General features: G+C 37.8%; 1 pseudogene; it reads right to left on the bottom strand.

Annotated features, from left to right (window-relative positions):
* Positions 1-3,837: 3,837 nt before the first annotated feature.
* LOC102816058 lies at positions 3,838-4,454 on the bottom strand (annotated as a pseudogene).
* Between the last annotated feature and the right edge of the window lie 561 nt (positions 4,455-5,015).

Here is a 5,015-nt window from a genome sequence, read left to right as displayed (position 1 = left end):
TTTTTTTTTAATAAATAAATAAAATAAAATAAAAATACATCTAATAAATGTGAAAAAGGAAAATGTCCTAAACCATAATATCATTAGCTTCCAAAGTAACTAATTAAACCTCAAATATCTTCTTTGGCTTAAATAGGTACAGTGATCAAATGATTGGAAGCAGCTTTATTTTACATAGCAGTTAGCAAATACAAGATGGTATAAGATTTAAGAGCATGAATCTGGGAACTAGTTCTGTGGGCCTGGGCAGCTTACTTCCCCACTCAGAAAAATATAGAGACTGTGAGGTTTAATTGATGAATTCTGTGCAAATCATTTCCACCTGCTCTGGCAGAGCATAAACACATGTGTGTGCATATAAGGACCCTAGTGGTGCAATGGTTAAGCATTGGGTTGCTAACAGGAAGGTGATTGTTCATACCTGAAGGAGAAGCATAGCATTCTGTTTCTATAAATATTTCAGCCTTCAAAACCTAGAAGCAGTGTCAGGATACCCAATAAACAAGGTAAACATGGGCTTACTTGTGTTTACTTTATAATCTGTAGTGAACAATTTTACCACACCAAAGATTCTGCTTCTAGGTATGGCTGGCATCTGTCTCCAAACTCTGTGGCACCTCTCTACAAAATCAAAGTGTCTTCTCAAATTTATAATCCCTGATAGGGATAAAGCACCAGTAAGCAAGGTAAGCATGAGTTTACTTGTGTTTACCAAATAATCTGTTGTGAAGAGTTTCATGTATTTTTGTTTTTAACCACATCAAATAATCATAATAAAAATGGTTATTTGGTAATCCACCTCTGCCTCTGAGTAGTTTTGCTCTGTTGCTGTATATTGGAATTGACTCAGAGGAAAAGACGATGTAATCATTCTAACCCATAAAAAGGTATATTAAAAAAAAAAAAATCTAAGTTTCATAGGATTAATTATCTAGTACTCTGATGCTTAGATCTATTTATAGAATTAAAAAAAGAAAAGCCTTGATGTTAATTTAGGGCATGTGAAAATTCTTATTTAAAAAAAAAATTCTCAGAGAAATAGAGCAGCTTCTTTTATTGAAATAAAATACTAGATCCCACATGAATTGAATCAGGTGATGCTTTAATTTTAATAGAATTGGCCTTTGTTCTGGAGTGGGACAGAATAAACAGGTCAGCTAGTTCCTGAGCCCTACTGCACAGAATTTCGTAATACATGATGAGCCTTAAAGAAGGAGAGGCAGGTGTCTCTTGCCAGTGAGTGACGGTGGTAACCGAGCAACTCTAAGTAGGAGAAATAAAAACATAAGTGCACAGTAGAAAAGGCTCTTTCTCACTGAAGACTCTCTTTCCTGTTCATAATTTTAAAAACCTTACCAGATATATTCTGTTTTAGTAGAGAGAATGTCCTTAGTAGCTTTGTATTTAACTAACAGAATCTTAAAAAGCATTGTTTATAATATTTGTCTACCTTATAATTTTCAAAGTGGGTAATATGACATATTCACTATCATTGTAACCAGCCCATGTTTTTTAGTTGCTGTATGATACTCTTTTAGGAAAATATATCAAAAAAATATAATCCATTTTCTTCTTTGGGTGGACATTTGGATTGCTCGTAGTTTGATGATTTTTAAAAAACTTTTATACCCAAATGTTCAATGACTAAAATGAATACATATTGAATGAAAAAAAAGAAAACAACAATATGGTACAGCCGATTAGATTGTAGCATTTTTATAAAGTTTAGAAACGAGCAAGACTCCATAATCTTTTCTTTGGGAATACATATGTGCATTTGAAAAAAACACAACAATTTTTCCAAGTAAGATTACATTAATATTCATGACAGAAATTATTTCTGACAAGTAGGGAGAAATATTTAATCAAATATTATAATATGCAAAGACCTGGAGTTGTAAGACCAAAAGGGGACAACATGCTCAGGAATTCTCAAGTTGAGGGAACTGAAGAAAAAATTCAAGCCTTGACTTGAAATATTGAAGGATTCCATGGGCAGGGTATTGAATGATGCAGAAAGCATCAAAAGAAAATGGAAGGAATACACAGAGTCGGTGTACCCCAAAGAAATGGTCCATACTCAACGTTTCAAGAGGTAGCATATGATCAAGAGCCAATGACACTGAAGGAAGAAGTCCAATGTGCCCTGAAGGCATTGGCAAAGAACAAGGCTCTAGAAAATGATGGAATACAAATTGAAATCTTTCAACAAACTGATGAAGCACTGGAGGCACTCACTCATTTGTGCCAAGAAATTTGGAAAACAACTACATGGTTAACTGACTGGAAAGGATTATTTGTACCCATTCCAAAGAGAAGTGTCCCAATGGAATGCAGAACTCATTGGGCAATATCATTAATATCACATGCAAGTAACATTTCGCTAAAGATAATACAAAACAAGCTACAAGCATACACTGACAGAGAACTCCAGAATTTTAAGCAGGATTCAGAAGAGGATGTGGAATGAGGGATATCATTGCTGATGTCAGATGGATCTTGGCTGAAAGTAGAGAATACATACCAAACAGATGTTTACCTGTATTTCATTGACTATAAAAAGGCTTTCGATTGTGTGGATCATTACAAACTATGGGCAACATTGTGAAGAAGGAATATTCTGGAACACTTAATTGTGCTTATGAGGAACCTATACACAGGCCAAGAAGCAGTTGTTTGAAGAGACAAAAGGAACATTGAATGGCTTAAAATTAGGTAAGGTGTGCTCTAGGTTTGGATTTTTCACCATACGTATTCCATCTGTACTCTGAGAAAATAATCTGAGAAGCTGGATTATATGAAGAAAAACGTGGCATCAGGAGTGGAGGAAGACTCATTAACAACCTGCAATATTCAGATGAAACAACCTTGCTTGCTGAAAGCCAAGAGGACTTAAAATACTTAATGATGAAGATTAAAAAAAAAAACAAAAAAATAGCATTCAGTATGGGTTGCATCTCAATAATAATAATAAAAAAATTCTCAACACTGGACCAGTAAATAACATCAAGATAAATGGAAAATAGATTGAAGTTGTCAAAGATTTCCTTTTGTTTCGATCAACCCTCAACACTCACGGAAGCAGCAGTCAATAAATCAAATGATGAATTGTATTAGGCAAATCTGTTGTACAAGACCTCTTTAAAGTGTTGAAGAATAAAGATGTCAGTTTAAGGACTAAAATTTGCCTGACCCAAGTTGTTGTATTTTCAGTGACCTCGTATGCATGTGGAAATTGGACAGAGAATAAAGAAGATCATAGAAGAATTGATACATGTGAGTTGTGGTGTTGAAGGAGAATATTGAAAGTACTGTGGTCTGCCGAAAGAATAAACCAATCTGTGTTGGAAGAAGTACAGCTAGAATGTTCCTTAGAAGTCAAGATAGCTAGACTTCGTCCTCTTACTTTGGACATATTTTCAGGCGGGACCAGTCCCTGGAGAAGGATATCATGTGTGGTAAAGTGGGGGTGGGGGGTGGGAGTGGTTCAGAGAAAAAGAGGAAGCCCTCCAGCAGATGCATTGACACAGTAGCAGCAGCATTGAGCTCATGTGTAGCAACAATTGTGAGGTTGGTGCGGACCCGGCAGTGCTTCTGTTGTGCACAGGGTTGCTCTGAGTTGGTACTGACTTGATGGCTTCTAATAGCAACACTCTGATGTAACAGTATTGGTGATCTCCAATGTCTTTTATTTGTAGTGTGTTCAAAAGGCTCATTAAAAATTTGCTTAATTACTGGCAATATATATATATATATATATATTTTTTTTTTTTTGAAAGAAAAACTATTTTATTAAAATAAAAAAAAGAATGGGCTTGGGTGTGCAGAAGGAAGAGGTTAGTCCATTCGGGCCTTTAGTGTTCGCATGGTGATTTTGTCCTTCTCAATGATGTGGACAACGACTCCCATACCGGACACTGCGTCCTGATCCACAGTATTCACCATGGCTTGGAAGATGGTTTCAAATAAGTGTTCCGGATCCATGTTGTGGTCCCAGAGGGACTCGCACATTCCGTACATTTGTTCAGCGTATGTGCCACTGACCACAAAGTATCAGTCACCATGGGGCAGCCAATGAGGTCCAGAGAGCAAATGAATGGCTTAAAGGTCTTCGGGTCCAATCCAGCAATGACAGGCTCAGTGTAGTAGGATCCAAACCGCTTCTCACACCAAAGGTTGGTCATCATGCTCATGAGAGTGGAAGGCTTGATCTGCCGACCTTCCTTCAGTTCATACAGGTTCAGCCGGAATTTGAGGCGCTGGGCAACGGTCTGGACGTCAGTGGCGAGCCCCGCCAGGCCGATGTACAGACGGTCTCCCACGGGAAAGATCTTCTGGAAGTCTGTGGTCACCATCTGGGCCTGGATCCCGAAGCGCCTGTCAGCAGCGATGGCCACACAATTCTTCCCTTTCATGGCCATGACGGCCCCTCCGTTATAGTACATAATAGACATGATTGCGGTGTGATAGGACCCCCAATCTTCGCCGCGATTCCAGTAAACTAGTTGTAGTCCTCACTGTAAAACATTTTTTTGAAGATTTTATTGTGTTTTAGTGGAAATTTGCACAGCAAATTAGATGTCCATTTCACAATTTATACACATTTTGTTCCCTGATACTGGTTCCTATCCCTGCAATGTGACAGCACTCTCATCATTTCGGTCCTGCCTTCCTTCCGCATTTCCATCCATCCAATTTCCCTGCTCCTCCCTGTTTCTCATCTTGCCTTTTGGCTAACTGTTGACCATTTGGTCTTGCATAGTTGCTTTTTTTTTTTTTTTTTTTTAGGCAAATCTATAATTTGGCTAAAAGTTGACCTATGGGAGTGGCTTTAGTTACAGGCTAATAGTTATCCAGATTCATCCAGGGTATGTTTATCACTGTGGCATATTCCACTGCATGTACTTGTATGTACCACACAACATTACATTGATGGGTTGTTGTTGTTGTTGTTAAGTACTGTGTAGTCGGTCCCGACTCATAGTGACCCTGCACAGGGTTTCTGAGTATGTAAA

The sequence above is a fragment of the Chrysochloris asiatica genome, unplaced genomic scaffold (genome assembly GCF_000296735.1).
Source record: "Chrysochloris asiatica unplaced genomic scaffold, ChrAsi1.0 scaffold00032, whole genome shotgun sequence".
In the NCBI taxonomy this organism is placed as follows: domain Eukaryota; kingdom Metazoa; phylum Chordata; class Mammalia; order Afrosoricida; family Chrysochloridae; genus Chrysochloris; species Chrysochloris asiatica.
This window is presented reverse-complemented; position numbering and strand designations above follow the sequence as displayed.